The sequence below is a fragment of the Elephas maximus genome, chromosome 27, assembly GCF_024166365.1.
Source record: "Elephas maximus indicus isolate mEleMax1 chromosome 27, mEleMax1 primary haplotype, whole genome shotgun sequence".
NCBI classification, from domain to species: domain Eukaryota; kingdom Metazoa; phylum Chordata; class Mammalia; order Proboscidea; family Elephantidae; genus Elephas; species Elephas maximus.
Genome location: NC_064845.1, coordinates 26501472 through 26521149, shown reverse-complemented (window position 1 = coordinate 26521149; position 19678 = coordinate 26501472). Strand labels below are relative to the sequence as shown.

Here is a 19678-nt window from a genome sequence, read left to right as displayed (position 1 = left end):
GTTGATCGTCCAGTAGGAACCAAATCAGACAATTTTTTAGCCCAATCTGGAGAAGGTCTTATGTTTGGGTGTCTTGTGGAATAAAAAAGGAAACTAGGACATAGGACTGTAGTCCAACTACAGCCCAGCTAGGGAGAAATAATCTAAATATGTGACCACTTAAAAAACTAAATAAAATATTAAAGTATTCATCCCTTTAAGTAACAGAAGATAGAGGATAGAGCATGAGGGGTTAAATGACAAGTAAGTAGCACATATCCAAGAAGTATGATAGCCATTCAGAAGAGAAGAGAGGCTTTGATAAGTGCCCACAATTGTCAAACACAATAGGAGGATCCAGAAAGTAAGAGAAAGCAGGGTTGCCACAGCCAGGGAAGCAAAGTGATTGACTAGGGAGAGGTTAAGCAGTGGTGAAAGGAGGCAGGGAAGCCAGTGAGAAGTTTGAAGAGAAAGTCTATTGAGACTGGGGAACAGGAAGTTATTGGTGAGCTTGGAGATGGGAGACTGTAACTGGATGATGGAGAGAAGGATAAGTTACAGGTACAGGGATGCAGCAGATGCTGTCAACGCTCACCCACATCCCTTGGACTTCCTGTGGGTTCTGGCTGACTTTTAACTGGGAATCTGCATCTCTTTGCTTAGGAGATGTATTTGTATATTTATTGACCCAAAACTACTGGCCACTCTGCCGTGAGGCAGGTCAGATGGGATGGGGAATGAGGAGCCCCACGAATAGCCTTGTGACTCTCGGGAATTGGTGTATAAATACCCCAGCTCCCTTGCCTTACCCTTGCTTTGGGGTGGCACAGTCCTGAGGCATGCATTTTGTACCATTTCCCAGGATTTTCCTGCAGGATTAAGCTCCCAGGAGCCCACTGTGGTAGCTGGCTTAATGCTCTTGTTGTTGAGTACCATCGAGTCAATTTCAACTCATAGCAACCCCATGTGACAGAGTAGAACTGCCACAATAGGATTTTCTAGGCTGTAATCATTATGGGAGCAGATCTCCAGGTCTTTTATTCTGAGGAGCCACTGGGTGGGTTTGAACTGCCTACCTTTCGGTTAGCAGCCAAGCACTTGACTGTTGTGCCACCAGGGCTCCTTATGTGTATTCTAGAACTGGCTTAATAGCACAATCGTTATTAGCTGCCTTTCCTTTCTTGTCTCACTTCCCCACTCTTCCACCAGCGTGTTTCCTATGCTTCCCAAATAAATTATCTGTACTTGAATCCTTGCCTCAGGCTCCTCTTCTGAGGGAACCCAAACTAAGACAGATGATCATGTAATTTATGGTTCAAAAATAGGACATCTGTGAGAGTGAAAGGGAGAGGGGTGCTGTTAATAATTATGGCACAACAGCTAGTGCAAAGCAGGATAGGAATTTCCAGGGATATGCCTCTCCTTTGAGTGGGACTAGATGAGAGAGAAGTGAAATTGAAATACCAACTCCTTATAATAACAGAGAGTAAATACGTGCAGAGACTAAAGACGCCTTTTATTTAGTGAACATTTGTGTCCTATGCCCCACTACCTGAGGGCTCTGGAAAGGAATAAGTCTGCTCAAGAGAAGGAAAATATCTCAGGAGAAGAATGAGCCATAAGAAGTAGGTCAGTGTCCAGACTCCAGGAAAACAAGGCTGTGCGTTTCTACACTCCCTGTGATTCTACCAGGGCACCAAGCCATCCTGTCAGCCTTAGTCAACAAGACATTCATCCAAGCCATCACTGGGCACCTCCTTCCTCCTTCCTCTCGTTTTCCGTTAGTGATATGCGTGCACTCCTCTCTGTAGCTGCTCAAACAGACCAGCCTCTCTTGGTCTCACATTCACGGCCTCTTTGTTGGTCCCAGCAGCCCCCAGGATATTGTCTGGAAATGGATGCTTTAATACCCAAGACCTTTCTACTTCTTCCCTCCAAAAGGGATTTTTCCCCCCTCCAAGAAAATATTTCAAGAAAACAATTCCATTTTCTTGTGTGGCTGAAGAGGTGCTGCTGCTGCTGAGGGGAAGAGCTCTCTGGATGTGATGGTGCTGAGAAGGACAAGAAGCTAACATTGTTTTTCCTTCCCTATGCACACACTGGAAACGCTGGTGGCACAGTGGCTAAGAGCTACATGCTGCTAACCAGAAGGCTGGCAGTTCGAATCCACCAGGTGCTCCTTGGAAACTCTATGGGGCAGCTCTACTCTATCTTATAGGGTTGCTATGAGCCGAAATCGACTCAAGGGCAACGAGTTTAGTTTTTATGCACATCTAGACTCCCTGGTGGGGCAAATGGTTAATGTGCTGGGCTACTACCCGAAAGGTTGAAGGTTGGAGCCTACCCTGAGGCACCTCAGAAAAAGGCCTGGTGATCTAGTTCTAAAAAGTCAGCCTTTGAAGAATCCATGGGGCATAATTCTACCCTGACACACATGGGGTCACCATGAGTCTAAATCAAATTGGTAGCAACTGGTTTATGCACATGCTCATCCCATCCCTGGAGCCACGGTAGCTCAGTGGTTAAGAGCTACAGCTTTTACCCAGAAGGTCGGTGGTTCAAATCCACCTGGCGCTCCTCGGAAACCGTATGGGACAGTTCTACGCTGTCGTATAGGGTTGGTATGAGTCGGGATTGACTCAATGGCAACAAATTTGTCTTTTTTTGTTTTTAATCCCATCCCTGGATTCGAGATAGCAGTGCCCATGTGATGTCAACGGTGCGACCCGAGGTCTCTGGCAGGGAAGGGGCCTCTGCTCTCCAGCAACCAATATCGAGCTGGGTTGTGATGCTGCCTGTTTCTAATGGCTCCTAGGACCCCATTCCTGAGAGATGTGTCCCATCCCTTGGCCTCCCTGCTCTTGACAATCTGACTTGCAGTTGTCCCTTCCCCCTTGAGTTTGGAATTGATATGTAAATAAATAGGTCGGTATTGCTGTTTTTTTTTTTTTTTAATTGCTGTGTTAAGCACCTTATAGCATTAAATCATTTAATCCTCACAAAAGCGCTATGAATTAGATCCTGTTATTAATTCTGTTGAGTTTCTGGGAGTTCCCTGTCCATACACTGCTGCAGACATTTTTGAATTTTCTTCAGCAAAATTATATTTGCATGTGATATTAATGATGGAAAAAAAAAAAAAAAACGCACTCCATCGAGTCAACTCTGACTCACAGTGACCGTACAGGTCAGAGTAGAACTGCCCCATGTGGTTTTCAAGGAGTGCCTGGTGGATTCAAATTGCCGACTTTTTGTTTACCAGCCATAGCACTTAACCACTACACCAGCAGGGTTTCCAAAACAGAACAGACCATGGGATATTCCATTAGACCTAGAGATAAGGCTGGGCTGGCCCCCTGGGTTGGTTGAGGAAGGAATTGCTCTGATGGGTCTTAGTACCACAGAGTTCTCACTAGCTTTAATGGGTTAGAATTCTGCCTGTAGCTTTACCCAATCTTAGAATTCAAGGCCTAGGGGTATGATCTACCAGAGACGGCCCAGGGAAGAGTTTATCGGAACTGCACGGACACCAGATTGTGCGATGTTTCCAACTTGCACCTCCTTCCTTTGCGCTCAGCTTTATTGGCATTTTATCATCTGTTAAAAAGCACCCCAAATTTTGCTCTGTATCACAGGTCAAACTCATTACCTCCTCAGGAAAAACCCCAAAGACCTTTCTATTGAGACAGAGCCCCCACAGTGCTGTATTCTTTACTTGGCTTCCTCTCCTACAGTGTTATATGGAAAACTCGTTTTCTTTGCTGGGCTCCCTCCCTCCACCCTCTCCACCCCACCACTCCCTATGCCCCTACCTCCCCCCACCCCCCGCTTTGCATTTGAATTCTGCGTTTGCACCTGAGTGGTATGATTAAGAATATTGCTGAGGTAACTTGTATGTATGAACTCCCCATTTGTAAACCCCTTTAAAAGTAACTTGCCTGCCTGCCCTTGGCCGTTGGCCAGCAGTCTTGGCAGCACCAGCTCCGACTGACTCCATTTCCGGTTACAACGAAATAAAGGTGCCTTTCCTGTTCTCCTGGAAACACTGGTGACATGATGGTTAAGTGCTAGGGCTGCTAACCAAAAGGGTGGCAGTTCGAATCCAACAGGTGCTCCTTGGAAACTCTATAGGGAAGTTCTACTTTGTCCTATAGGGTCACTATGAGTTGGAATCAACTCGAGGGCCGTGGGTTTTGGGTTTGGGTTTCCTGTTCTCCCACCTTGGTCTCTCATTTATTGGCCAATACTAGTCATGCTGAGTAAGCACCTGGTGTTTCCACCCAGTAACACCATCCTCCCACAAAGAATGTCAGCTACACAAATACCATCTCATTTAATCCTTAGCAGCCTGTGAGGTAAATGCTATTATCCGTCTTTCAAACGAAGAAACTAGGACTACCTCCTTGACCTTTCCTGAACTGAGCCTGAGTTTCTTCCAAATCTTTGAACTGGTTGGTTCTAGTTTGAACCCCTGATGATAATTTACATTTCTTCTTCTTTTATTTTTTTTAAGTTATGCTTTAGATGAAGGTTTATACAGCAAATTTGTTTCTCATTAAACAGTTAATACACATATTGTTTTGTGACATTTGTTGCCAACTCCTCAACATGTTAACACTCCCCACTTCTCAACCTTGGGTTCCCCATTTCCATTTGTACAGCTTTCCTGTCCCCTCCTGCCTTCTCATCCTTGCTCCTGGGCTGGTGTACTCATTTAGTCTCATATACATGGTAGAACTCTGTGTATTATTGTTGTTTTATGGACCTAATCTTTGGCTGAAGGGTGAACCTCAAGAGTGACTTCAGTACTAAATTATAAAGGTGTCCAGGGACCATACCCTCAGGATTTCTCCAGTCTCTCTCAGACCAGTAAGTCTGGTCTTTTTTTGTGAGTTTGAATTGTATGTGTGTGCGTGTGTGTGTGATTTAGATGAAGGTTTACAGAGCAAATTAATTTCTCATTAAAGAATTAATATGTATATTGTTTTGTGACATTGGTTGCCAACCCCATGGCATGTCAACACTCTCCCATTCTCGACTTTGGGTTCCCCATTATCGGCTTTTCTGTCCCCTCCTGCCTTCTCATCCTTGCCCCTGCGTTGGAATGCCCATTTAGTCTTGTTTTGTTGTATAGGCCTGTCTAATCTTTGGCTGAAGGGTGAACATCTGGAGTGACTTCAGTACTGAGTTAAAAGGGTGTCCAGGGAGCCATACTCTCAGGATTTCTTCAGTCTGTGTCAGACCAGTAAGTCTGGTCTTTTTTGTGTGTGGGTTAGAATTTTGTTCTACATTTTTCACCCTCTATTGTGATCCCTGGTGGGGTAGTGTTGAAGTGCTATGGCTGCGAACCGAAGGATTGGCAGTTCGAATCTGCCAGGCATTCCTTGGAGACTCTGTGGGGCAGTTCTGCTCTGTCCTGTAGGGTCGCTATGAGTTGGAATCAACTCGATGGCAATGAGTTTGGTTTTTTGTGGTTTTATTGTTATCCCTGTCAGAGCAGTTGGTGGTGGTAGGGAAGGGAGTAAGATGCTCTCAACCTCTGCATCTCTCCCTCCAAGGACATCTAGTGAAAGAGCATGGAGCCCGATCCAGTCCAGGCTCTGCTGCTCTCGGCTGCACGGGAGGCAGACAGCACCCCAGCCTCTGCTAGTCCATCTCCAAGGCTTCTCCCAACCCCTTCTGAAAAAAACTCATCCCCCCCTTCAGTCAAAGAACACAAGCTTTCATGCATATTGACTCAGGGAAAGACCCCCAGGAAGTCACCAACACAGCAGCTCCACAAATAGCAAGACTCCAAATCCCAGTTTGGGTTCACGTGGGACACCTGTTGTCTTTGTACTCACAGGACCTAGCCACGGCCTAGCATGGTGAAGATCATAGTAAAGTTTGTGGAGCATGGATTCCTTCAAATGTATCCTCCAATTTCATCTTCACCCGACCCTGAGAGAATAAGGAAGAAGCGGCAGGAGAAGGCTGAGCCACTCACCTGAGGTTACCCAGCCGGTAAGCAGAGGAGCAGGGATACGAAGACACCACTTTCAAATGTTCTACCATCACGCTCTGCTGCCTTCCCCTGGTTGGATGAACAAATGGTGCCTCTGAGATGCAGTTTCCTCATCTGTAAAATGGGTTTGTTCTGATGTTTTGCATGAGTCAATGTTTGTAGAGAGCTTCACAGTACTCTGCAGTGGTAGGTCTTTTTCTTCCTTAAGTTTCCTCCAGTCATATAAGTGTGTGGAATGTGGAAGGAGATGCATATTGAGCAAGAAAACATTCATGAGAGTAAAATGTATGAAATGTATCCCCTGTGCTCCTAGCCTGCCTCCTTTGAATGCACTTTAGTGTTCTTTTTCACTGCCCACCACCCTCTGCTGCCCAGACATCTGTGTATCCTTCCCCTCGTCATAGAAGGAAACACTAAGATGTTAATTCTCCTACAGCATTGGAAAATTATGCTATTTATCCTCTCTGGAGTATTTGCATTTTTTAAAAGGCCGTAGGGAGAAGAATGCTTGATCTAAAAGGCGTAATTACTTGTGGGACACCAAGTACAGAGGCATTTGGAGCTCTGTCATTTGATGACGACCTGTCATAAAGTTAACCCCAGAGCAGTCCTAAGCCCAAGGTATCACTGACCAAGAACTAGTGATGGGGCTCATTTGTCACAAGTGCAAGTACAGATGGAAATGAGGGTAGAAGAAGGGCTGACTCCGTTTTCCTGTCACCCCCACTACCACTAAAGACTCCAGTAAGGAAGGGTAAAGTGGGACCAACCCTGGGCTATTAAACAGAAGACTTGAATTCAAGTTCTCCATGTGAGCCCAGTCACTGTTCCAGCTGACCAGTCTCTCCAGGCAGTTTCCCAAGAACATCTCACATCCAACATGTCCACAGTGAGGCTTATCTACCTCACCCTGTCACCACCTGAGTTGTTCCCCTTGCAGCAGGAGCACTCCCTCACCTGATCTGGAAATCCTTTCATCATCACTGGCTCCTCCCTACCCTTTGTCTCCACAGCTCCCACCCATAATGTCTCTTTCAAAGATGTCATTCAGTCATTCATTCAGTCAGCAAACATTCAACACGACTTGACCATAGTGGTAAACCAGACCAATGTGACCCTGCCATCGTGACACTTGCACCCCTTAGCTTTTGCTCCTGTCCAGGCCTCTCCATGACTTGCCTGGACTATCACTATTCTTGACCACCTGGTCTTCTCACTGTCATTCATTCTCCCTTCCTTCTAATCTGTCCCCACACAGCTGCCAGAGGAGTTTTTCTAAAGAACTGCTTTGATCCTATTCCTTCCTTCCTTCCTCTTAGCCCTGACCTTATCACCTGTAAAAATTCAGAAGAGTAAACTACCTCACAGAGTTGAGGAGAGGATAAAGGAGAACTGAGTCAGATCCATGGCACTTAACAACAATGACAGCACGTGAAAACTCTAGCTACACAATAAGCATTCAAGAACGATTTGTGGAATTGATCTGGCTTGTTTGGCCAGGTTAGCTGGCTACTAGTAACCAAGGGCTTGCTAGGTTCCGGGTGCCGAGCCAGGCATTTTATATAGATTGTCCTTTTTTTGGTTCCTCAGCAACCGTGTAAGGAAGGTTCTTTTATTATACCCATTTTGTAATTGAGGAAACTGTGACCCGAAAAGTTGAAGTGACCTGTCTATGGGTCCTTGAAGAGAAAAAGGCTGAGCTAAGATTCAAATCCAGGCCCTTCTGGTTTCAAAGTCTAGCTGTGATGCCATCGAGCCTCTCTCAGTGGCTTCCTTCTCTGTCAATATAATGTTGAGGGTCATCCTCTCCTCACAGAAATGTTTGGAGAATCAAATGAGTTATAAACTCAAAATGGCAGGCCTGGGAAGGGTCTTGAAGAGCACCGTGTCTAACCTCTTCATTTTATAGATGAGGAAACTAAGGTTCAGAGAGACAACTTAGCCAAAACCCAGCAGCTGATAAAAGAACCTGAAACCACAGGGTTCCTAATACCCCCTCCAGCGTTCTTTGTGGTTTTATTTGTTTTATTGTGAAAAATAGCATGCGTACAGAAAATAAAAAATATATGCACAGCTTAATGAAATACTAAAAATGAATGCCCTCGTAACTATCAGCCAAGTCAAGAAATAGAACATTCCAGTATCACAGAAACCCTCTCTCATGCTTCTTTCTCTTCCTTCCTACAAAAAGTAGCCACTATCCTGACTTTTATGGTTATCATTTACTTGCTTTTTATTATAATTTCACCACCTAAGTATGCATCCCTAAACACCATGGTTTAGTTTCTCCTGATTTTGAACTCTGTCATATAATATCACAATATATACTCTTTCGCGACTGGCTATATGGCTGTTGCACATAGCTGTAGTTCATTCATTTTCACTGCTGCATTGTGTTCCATTGTGTAGATCTGCCACAATTTGTTTATAAATTTACCAGTATTTACTGATCCATCCTGTAGTTGAGGTAGTTTGGATAGTCTCAGGTTTGGAGCTACTATGGGTAATGTTTCTCTGCTATTATATAATAAATATACCTCCATTGTACCACACTGCTACCTGAGTGGTAACGGTTCTGCAGCCATGGTCTGTTTCCTGTAATAAAACACACTCGGATGAAGGCGGAAAGGACAATAATGCAGTTGGCCAAAGCCCTACTGGTGATGCTTCCAGCTGCAGCCCAAACTCTTTAAAGGGTCCCCTGGCCTCTCTCCCCTGAGGCCTCTTCCATGCCTCCCTCCCAGCCTTGCTGTGCCTTTGACCCCAGCTATCACTTCTTTGTGAGATCTTCCCACTGACTTCGACTTTGCCCCTGCTTCTAGCTACAGCCTCTGACCTCCCTTTCAGTTCCTTTCTTCTTTTGTTGGTTGACTGGGTTTGGGACTGAACACTGATCTATTCTTTAATGTCCCCTGGACTCAGCCATAACATCTCAGACCAAAACTCCCTAACAATGGCCCTTCTTGCAAGGGGAGGTTTCTTGAAATATTTTCTCTCCACCTACCAGGAAATCCATTGATTCTAGAGAATGGCCACCCCAAGAATGGCGGGAGGCTGAAGGCAGGAACACAAGTCATCATGGGGCAGGAGAGGTGGATGGCATATGCAGTAGAAGCAGGGACACCAGTGCACACGGCTGCAACAGCATCTCCCAGTGACAAAGTTACAAGAGAAAGGAAAGAATGTGTCAACCACCACAGAGCTGAGGTAAAGGCTGCCCAGTCCTCAAGATGGGTCACTTCCTAAACTTCCAGGGCTGTGACTACGGTTGTTTTTCTGTCAAGCTTGTTTTCATTGCTACAATAGTATCCTGAGATGTACTGGGTTACCTTTCTTTAAATAACAACATCCTCTTATTATGAATTCTGTATTTCGTTTGGACCCGTCTTCGTAGTGTTTGTATTACTCTGTACAACTCGTTCTTGGAAACTGTGGAAATAGCAATATTGAAGTGGATAGAATTCCTTTTTTAATTTAATTTTATTTTCATGGAAATCCTACTGCTTTGATATTGAAATCTGATGACAAATTTGTGGTTAACTCCACCCATTAGTATTCTGAAGCCAGGAATTGAATATTTTTTCTGTGGGGATTTCAACAGTCAATACGCATTCTGTGTTGTTCAAAGTACTCCCACAGAAAAATTCTGAGAAGGTGGTGGGTGGGGGTATAGGATAGTTGAGAGCCAAAATGCTTAGAGTTTTGGCAAATACAAAAACTTTTAGAAGAACCGTGAGCTTTCAAATGATACCACAGTCTTATCTCCCAACCCATAACGTAATGGGGATGGGAGTATCAAGGCTCAATCAGGGAAGCAGAGCCACCGTGAGTGGTACAGAAAAGCACAGGTTTATTCCAGGCATTAAACCTCGAGCAATGCTGTGAGCTGGTGAAGATGTCGACGCAAGGCTGTTACCTCTGGTGGGGTCAGCCCCGAAGTCGCTGTAGGCTGGCAGACCTGGCTGGTGGGGTCAGCCCCGAAGTCGCTGTAGGCTGACAGACCTGGCTGGTGGGGTCAGCCCCGAAGTCGCTGTAGGCTGGCAGACATGGCTGGTGGGGTCAGCCCCGAAGTCGCTGTAGGCTGACAGACCTGGCTGGTGGGGTCAGCCCCGAAGTCGCTGTAGGCTGACAGACCTGGCTGGTGGGGTCAGCCCCGAAGCCGCTGTAGGCTGACAGACCTGGCTGGTGGGGTCAGCCCCGAAGCCGCTGTAGCTGACAGACCTGGCTGGTGGGGTCAGCCCCGAAGTCGCTGTAGGCTGAGAGACCTGGCTGGTGGGGTCAGCCCCGAAGTCGCTGTAGCTGACAGACCTGGCTGGTGGGGTCAGCCCCGAAGTCGCTGTAGGCTGACAGACCTGGCTGGTGGGGTCAGCCCCGAAGTCGCTGTAGGCTGGCAGACATGGCTGGTGGGGTCAGCCCCGAAGTCGCTGTAGGCTGACAGACCTGGCTGGTGGGGTCAGCCCCGAAGTCGCTGTAGGCTGACAGACCTGGCTGGTGGGGTCAGCCCCGAAGTCGCTGTAGGCTGACAGACCTGGCTGGTGGGGTCAGCCCCGAAGCCGCTGTAGCTGACAGACCTGGCTGGTGGGGTCAGCCCCGAAGTCGCTGTAGGCTGAGAGACCTGGCTGGTGGGGTCAGCCCCGAAGTCGCTGTAGGCTGACAGACCTGGCTGGTGGGGTCAGCCCCGAAGTCGCTGTAGCTGACAGACCTGGCTGGTGGGGTCAGCCCCGAAATCGCTGTAGCTGAGAGACCTGGCTGGTGGGGTCAGCCCCGAAGTCGCTGTAGGCTGACAGACCTGGCTGGTGGGGTCAGCCCCGAAGTTGCTGTAGGCTGACAGACCTGGAAGTTTGGAAGAAAAGTGGAGGAGAATGAGGCCTAACTGGACCCTATGAAGACAAACAGGAAGACACAAACCTATAAAGACAAACTGGGATCCATGAGGACAAACTGAAGTCCAGGAGGACGAACTGCAGCTCACATCTGTCTCCCACCATCTCCGACCGGGGTGACCTGTGAAGAAGCTGGGGCCCCTCATGATGGAGGTACTCACACCAGGCCAGGACTCAGAGAAGCTGGGGGAGAGCCAGAGAAGTGGAGGAGCTGCAGGCCCAGCAGCTTCCCTGTGCCAACCAGGTAGGCCTACAGATCAGTGACAAGCACGCCGCAGCAGCACCTGGTGCCCTGAGCTGACCTTCAGCGCGTGATGGCTGCTGCTTCACTACCGCCTTCCAAATCTCATGCAAATTTCTCTTACGCCCATCCTAGCCCAGAACCACTGGAACATGCTTGCTGCTAATGAAAAGGTTGGAGGTGCTAGTCCACCCAGAGGCGCCTTGGAAGAAAGGCCTGGTAATCTACTGAACAATCAGCCATTGAAAACTCTGTGGAGCAGAGTTCATCTCTGACACGTATGGGGTCACCATGAGTCAGAATCCACTCCACAGCAACTGATTTTAGAAGGAAGGGAATTCTGGGGAATGTAGTCCTAGTAGCTAAGTTTTCTATTTTTAATACACTTTCCCCCTTTCTGTGTGACCTGAGGGGCCCTGAGTGAATTTTCTCATGTGGGAATTATGCTGGTACGGTTGCATCTCTCCTCATCCCTGTAATCCATGTGGAAAAGACGCCTATTTTCTCATCTTCTCTTCAGTCCAGGGTAAATTTCTCTGCCTAGGAAGAACTCCCCAGAGTATGACCTTGGTTCATTTGTCAAGGTCATGTAAGGAGCTGATTAACGGGGCAATAGTGGTTCAGTGCTAGAATTCTCATCTTCCATGCAAGAGACCTGGGTTCGGTTCGTAGCCAGTTCACCTCAAGTGCAGCCACTGCCCATCTGTGATTGGAGGCTTGCACGTTGCTATGATGCTGGACAGGTTTCAGTGGAGCTTCCAGGCTAAGATAGACTAGGAAGGAAGGCTTGGTGATCTACTTCAGAAAGCCAGCCATTGAAAACCCTATGAATCACGATAGTCCAATCCCATGTGCATGGGGTCACCATGAGTTGGGGGCCGACTCTATAGTGGCCAACGACAGTAACAAGAGCACAGAGTTCATAGCCAGATGTGAACTACCACTGCATTAGTCACTGGCTGAGTGACTTCAGGTAAGTTACAAGTAAGTTGGGCTATTATTATTATTATTTGTATCAGTCGGTTAGTTGTTGTGTAATAAATTAACCCAAAACTCTGGCTTAAACAAGTATTAATTCTTGCTCTCTGAGGGTTGGCTGTGAGTCTGCTGATCTTGCCGAGGTCGCTGGGCAGCTCAGCTGAATCCTGAAGGTCCAGCTGGACTTGGCTCCACACTGACGTAGAGCTCAGATCTGCTCCACGTTGTTGTTAGGAGGCGGAAGATGCCCAAGACAAGCTCTTCTTGAGGTAACGGTAGGGATGCAAGAGAGCCGAGCGGCCTCAGGGACTGCCTCTTAAGACCTAGGCTCAGATCTGCCATACCACCGCTTCTACCCTCATTCCACTGGCCAAGGCACAAGTCAAGGTCATGGAAGTACAAATATACATGGAAAATATAGATGGCAGAGGGTGTGGACAGATGGAGGGGGAGAATTGGGGAATAGTCTATAATATTTAACAATATTATTAGTATTGAAAAACAAATAACTATCCTCAGGTTCTCCTTTAAATACATTTCTAGGTCTCAGAAGTTTAAGTTTCATAAGAAATGAAGTGATTAGATATTTCAGATTTGGATTACTGATAAAGCGGACAGCACTCTGTCATGGATTGAATTATGTCTCCCCAAAAATGTGTGTATCAATTTGGCTGGGCCATGATTCTCAGTATTTGTGATTGTAATTTTATGTTAAAGAGGATTAGGGTGGGATTGTAACACCCTTACTAAGGTCACATCCCTGATCCAAAGTAAGGGGAGTTTCCCTGGGGTGTGGCCTGCACCACCTTCTATCTTACAAGAGATAAAAGGAAAGGGAAACAAGTAGATAGCTGGGGGACCTCACACCACCAAGAAGGCAGTGCTGGGAGCAGAGTTCATCCTTTGGACACAGGGTCCCTGAGCGGAGAAGCTCCTAGCCAGGGGGAAGATTGATGAGGGCCGACAAAGAAAGCCTTCCCCTGAAGTTGACACCCTGAATGTGGAATTTTAGCTTACATTACTGTGAAGAAATAAACTTCTCTTTGTTAAAGAGAACTCCCAACTCCTCACAACTCCCTTATACCAGGGTTCTGAATACCATGGAAGTTTAGGAGATGTTTTGGTTCATTATTCATGCATAAAATCCCCGAAAAACTTAGAAATTTAGAGCAAAACAGTTTAGTGTTTCTCACAAACCTGTGTGGGTTGACCAGGTGTTCTCATGCTTCACTTGTGTTGGCTAGACTTCTGAGATGGCTGAGAAGTTCAAAATGGCTTCATTCACATGGCTGACAGCTGTTGTTGGCTGGCACCAGGAGCTCAGCTAAGACTGTTGGCTAGGGGCTTCAATTCTCCTTCATTTGGGCCTTCCGGGTGGCTAATTGGGCCTCCTGTCAGTATGGCAGCTGGATTCCAACAAGGAGTGTTCCAACAAGTGAAGGCGGAAGCTGCAGTTTTCTTACGTAGAGTATTTGTGTTGTGTTTTATTGGTTAAAGCCAGTTACATAGCCAGCCTGGATTTAAAGGTAGGGAAAATAGACTCCACCTCTAGGTGGAGGAGAGGCAAGGACACATTGCATAAGAGCATACAGAATGGGAGATATAATTGTGAACATCTTCAGCAGAGCAGAGAACACGAGACAGAAGCAGCTATGTAGATAGCTGACTTCTACATGAGTAGATATACACGGTAAAGGGTCAGACTCAGTATCCCCTGAGGAGGGTTCAGTGAGTAGCTAAGAACTAAATTCTTTTTAAAGAATTCGACTCATTACTTGGAAGGTGGTTGAATATATCCTTCCTGTAAAAATTCTTTCAGTCTCTTTAATTCCTCATACTCTTTAATTTTGGGCCAGTATATAACTGATCCTGAGGAAAGTAATCATCAAAGTTTCTGTCAAAGTAAGTTTCCAGGCTCTGGGTCATGAGACCCTGACCACAACTGCTTGAGCCAGGAACCTGGGATAGAGAAGCTGGACCTAAAGGAGACCAGGGGTGAATGAGAAGACCTAATCTGGAAATTCTGTCTAATAGGACCACTTCTTATTAAGTGGTGATTCAACAACACATTCAGATCCATACCCCTGGAAAATTTTAATGCAAAATGAATGGACAAAGGGATGAAAAAGTAGAAAGCTGATGGTGATAAAGCAAACAGGGACAGAAGCAGAGGCAAAAAGAAGCTGAGTCATGACGGTGACGGTCAACGGAGTAGGAATAAATGGACTTCAGTTCTGGCAGAACAAGATGTTTGAGATGTAAGAGCATCTGTTGGGTTAACGGTGAACACATTGCAGTTTCTATTTTGAGTCTCCTAGTATTCATCCTAGTATTCATCCTTGCTTATGCTCCTGCCCCACTGGCTTTCTTTGTATTCCCAAAACTTTCCAAACTTCTTCCCACCTAAGGGCTTTGTACCAGCTGTTCCTTGTGCCTACAAGACTTACCCCCAGACTTTCTCAAAGCTGGAGCCTTCTGAGTTTTCCAGGCTTGGTTACAATGTCACCTGCTCAGAGGTCTTTCTGGACAGTGCAATTTGAAGTAGCCTCGTACCCTCTTCTCTTTTCTTTGTCTACTACTTCACTGAATTCTCTTCATACCACTTACTATCATCTGAAATTTTCCTGTGTATTATCTATCAGGCCTCATTTGAGTAGAAGCTCCACGCAAGCAGGAAGCTTATCTGTTTTGTTCACCACTAAGGTCCCTGGAGCCTTGAACACAGCCTGGTACTTTTTATTATCTATCAGGCCTCATTTGAGTAGAAGCTCCACGCAAGCAGGAAGCTTATCTGTTTTGTTCACCACTAAGGTCCCTGGAGCCTTGAACACAGCCTGGTACCTGGTAGGTGCTCCATAAGCATTTATTGAATGGATGACACACTGCACTTGCTGAGGCTACTTTCTGTATCTTCTCACTTACCCCGTATATCTTTACAATGAATCCTCATTTTCAAAGTTCACCTGAGCATTTCCCTCCATCTTTTGCTAATTGAAAGAGCTTCACACCACTGAGTGAGGGCCCTGAAAACCTTGTGGTAGAAGACTTTGTGTTGAGGGACCCACATCCCCATGGCCAGGTGGCCAAAGTCATAGGAGAATGTGAGGAAGCCCTGATGAGTATTTAACTTCATCATCAATATTTAAGTTCAAAAATAAAACAGAAACTATTCCCAAAGTAAAGACAAAGCTGAGGACATTTTTCTCCCTTTTAACTAACAATATTGAATACTTTTCATTTACACCCAAGGAGGAAATTCAGGATGACTCAAGTAATGTCTGCTCATTGGAAACTTTCAAGGATCTTCCTTTTCTCAACAGCCTGTCCCTTGCCACCCCCATCCCAACCCCACAAACAAACATTTTAAGGTGCTGCTTACAAATGTGTTTGGGTCTGCAGATGCTATGCCAGAGTTGTGTGCCTATTTTTCTGTGTTTGGTCCTCTAAGCAAACATTCAACGCCCATGGCATTTTAGCCACTGAGTTCTATAGTCAGAGTGTCTGAGGTCAAAAACTTTTCAATGCCCTCAAAAATGCTGACACCGGAAAAAAAAAATGATATTGTCTCTCAAAATAAGGAGATACAAAAATATAATTCAGTAAATGTTTAAATTAAATGCATGTTGAAACTTACATAATGTTGACTAGTCAACTTCCATGTATACACTTCTCAGTGGGATTGAAGTGCATTTTAATATGTCTGGGGTGGTGAGATGCGAATCATCTTAAAATGGCTCTCACACTATTTGGTGTCCCTAAGTCATGGTGTTCCTAATCATGTATTCATCTGTACATGAATTCATCTCTATGGGAAATCCTTGCCATGCTGACAAGATCTAGAGGACTATAGGAGTAAACTGGTGTGTACATGATTTTTGAGGTAGGGTTTAGTGTGTGATCTGTGAACCAGATTCCAGATTCCCTAAGACAGAACCAGTCTCAAGTGTGTTGTGCCCCATTTTGCCCACAAGTACACTTGTCCTTGTCAGAGCATATGTTCTTACTTTGGTTTAGAAAATATGATTAAGTATGGCAGCCACACCTTAGGGTGTGACTGGGAGAAGAGAAAGGGAAGTAAAGGGGGCCTCAGGGTCAAGGTCCCCTGCAGGCTTATGGTGACTGCCCCCCAGGCTCCCTCTCCTCTCCTACCCTCCTGCCTCCATGTTTAAGGACTCATCAAGGGAGCCTTCTGGAAGTCTTGGGAACTAGATTAGGCAGATGAGTAAGGAAGGAGACTTGGGAGAGAGTTGTGAGGCAGGTTAAAAATTCCCTTATATAACCCTAGAGAAATAAGAGCCTTCACACGAACAGATATATGCACACCCATGTTTATTGCAGCTCTGTTTACAATAGCAAAAAGCTGGAAGCAACCAAGGTGTCCATCAACGGATGAATGGGTAAATAAATTGTGGTATATTCACACAATGGAATACTACTCATCGATAAAGAACAGTGACAAATCTGTGAAACATTTCATAACATGGAGGAACCTGGAAGGCATTATGCTGAGTGAAATTAGTCAGAGGCTAAAGGACAAATATTGGATAAGACCACTATTATAAGATCTTGAGAAATAGTATAAACTGAGAAAAACACATACTTTTGTGGTTACGAGGAGGGGAGGGAGGGAGGGTGGGAGAGGGTTTTTTACTGATTAGTTAGTAGATAAGAACTACTTTGGGTGAAGGGAAGGACAATACTCAATACATGGAAGGTCAGCTCACCTGGACTGGACCAAAAGCAAAGAAGTTTCCGGGATAAACTGAATGCTTCAAAGGTCAGCGGAGCAAGGGCGGGGGTTTGGGGACCATGGTTTAAGGGGACTTCTAAGTCAATTGGCAAAATAATTCTATTATGAAAACATTCTGCATCCCACTTTGAAATGTGGGGTCTGGGGTCTTAAATGCTAACAAGTGACCATCTAAGATGCATCAATGGGTCTCAACCCACCTGGATCAAAGGAGAATGAAGAACACCAAGGTCACAAGATAACTATGAGCCCAAGAGACAGAAAGGGCCACATGAACCAGTGACTTACATCATCCCGAGACCAGAAGAACTAGTTGGTGCCCGGCCACAATCGATGACTGCCGTAACAGGGAGCACAACAGAGAACCCCTGAGGGAGCAGGAGATCAGTGGGATGCAGACCCCAAATTCTCACAAAAAGACCATACTTAATGGTCTGACTGAGACTAGAGGAATCCCAGCGGTCATGGTCCCCAAACCTTCTGTTGGCCCAGGACAGGAACCATTCCCAAAGACAACTCATCAGACATGGAAGGGACTGGACAGTGGGTAGGAGAGAGATGCTGATGAAGAGTGAGCTACTTGTATCAGGTGGACACTTGAGACTGTGTTGGCATCTTCTGTCTGGAGGGGGAATGGGAGGGTAGAGAGAGTTGGAAGCTGGCAAAATTGTCACGAAAGGAGAGACTGGAAGGGCTGGCTCATTAGGGGGAGAGTAAGTGGAAGTATGGAGTAAGGTGTATATAAACATATATGACAGACTGACTTGATTTGTAAACATTCACTTGAAGCTCAATAAAAATTAAAAAAAAAATTCCCTTATATAATTAAATGGTGGGGAAGAGGGTTGGTTACTTAACAGAGAAAAATCATATGAGTCCCTCAGAGATGGGTTTTGGATTTCCATTATTTGTGTCATGGATATAATCTTCCACATAAAGTTATTCCGTGAAATTCCGTGTCAAATGTTAACTTCCTTCCTCCACATTGGAGATCCAGTGTCTGGGCTTGTTCAAAGCATCTTCAATATGTGATTAATATCGTGCAGGCAATCGAAGAATGTAGGGATTTGTAACAAACCTAAAAACAGCTTAAAATCAACGGTTGGTGTAAATAAAGAGCTTTGCGGTTGTCATGTTTCCAGTTTTTTCACTGTTCTTCTTTCCAGACCATCCCACAGGGAAGAGAAGTCATTCTCTTTTTAGAGACCCCAGAGAAGTGGATTCTGCTTTCTCCCTTCATAGTCTATTCTAGTATCAACAAGTCCTTGACGCTGGCAAGTCCTCCTTGGAATCTAACTAAATTCCGCCATTTCTGAAGCTTGGCCACCCAGCCATGGGAGCCAGAGCTCCCTTCTACCATCTTTGATATAATCTTCCTCAGGCCTTCAGGATGGTCAGTAAGCCTTTGGAGCCCTGAAAATCCTAATTTCCCCAGCCTCCTCCAGTGTTCAGAGAGTCTGGTCATGAAACTCAGTGTTGAACTTGCCCCTCACTGAAGTAATCTCACCACTCACCAGAGAGGAGGGAAACCAGCTCCAAGAAGCAATGGGAGCCTAGCTTAGTTTAGAGGGTGAGTGGTACATGACCAATTGGTCTAGGTCCCCACTCAGGCCTGCCTGCACACACTCCTGGGCCTGCGAGTTGTGTCGACAGCGCCCCAGCACCCCGTTCTCTGAGGCAAGAGATTGATCCTTCGCCCAACTGCAGAGCAACCTTGTGGCTTTCAAGGAATAGAGGCCAGAAGTGTCAAGGAAGCATGGCCTCATCCAAGAGGAAAAGGAAGCTCAAAAGCTAGGTCAGGGGGTGAGAAAGTGCTGTGTAATAGCATGCATCTGGCCCTCACTTTTCTGAGGTAGGAAAGGAAATCAAATCTTGGTGGCCTTCTGTATGTTGCCGGGCTCCTGAGATTTTTCCCACACATCTCTGTCCAGACTGAGGTTCAAAAGTGATTTAAGACTGTCCTCCAACTCCTGTCATGACTCCGAGATAAGGGCTACACAAGAAAGAGAATGGAAAGGCTAACTAGGAAGGTACTGTACAACCCCAGGTGTACTATTCACATAGGAAGGCAGGACTCTGAAAACAAAGATTTGTGGGTAAAAGCTATGTGGGAGTGGACCCCTGTACTGGGAAATTGTCTCCATTTTTATGCACAGTTTAGAAGCTTACAAATTGCCCCAAGACCTGGGTGCAGGGTGTCCTCCAGAATAAAATTTGAGCTCAAGTACACAGCTATAGGTGGAAAGAGCATGGGTCTTGAAGTGAGAAGCTGGCTTCCACCCAAGCTCTGTTCACTAGAGAGCCACTTGGAGTCTTAGGGTTTTCTAGGCTAGATCATTAGTTTCCACTGAGAACTTCAATTTAGTGCCAAAAAATTGCACTAACCCTCGCATGTGGCATAGCGTCTTCTGTAGGGAGTTAAGTTCTAAAGTTAAATAAAAGCAAACTAGTGCTCATATAGTCAGAATTGACTCAACAGCAATAGATATTGCTCATATGGAGCCCTGGTGGCACAGTGGTTAAGTACTCAGCACTAACCAAAATGTCGGCAGTTCAAACCCACGAGCCGCTCCATGGGAGAAAGATGTGGCAGTCTGCTTCCATAATGATTACAACCTTGAAAACCCTATGGGGCAGCTCTACTCTGTCCAATAGGGTCATTATGAGTTGGAATCAACTCGATGACAATGGATTTTTTGGTTTTATTGCTCATGTAAAGAGCCCTGATGGCACAGTTGTTAAGAGCTTGGCTGCTAACCAAAAGGTCAGCAGCTCAAATCCACCAGCCACTCCTTGGAAACCCTCCGGGGCAGTTCTACTCCGTCCTATAGGGTCACTATGAG

At 45.9% G+C, this 19678-nt stretch overlaps 1 protein-coding gene across 1 annotated transcript in view; it reads left to right on the top strand.

Annotated features, from left to right (window-relative positions):
• The window catches only part of LOC126068310 (ral guanine nucleotide dissociation stimulator-like), a 1065244-nt gene that overhangs the window by 500878 nt on the left and 544688 nt on the right, over positions 1–19678 (top strand). The gene's annotated exons all lie outside the window — the stretch shown is intronic.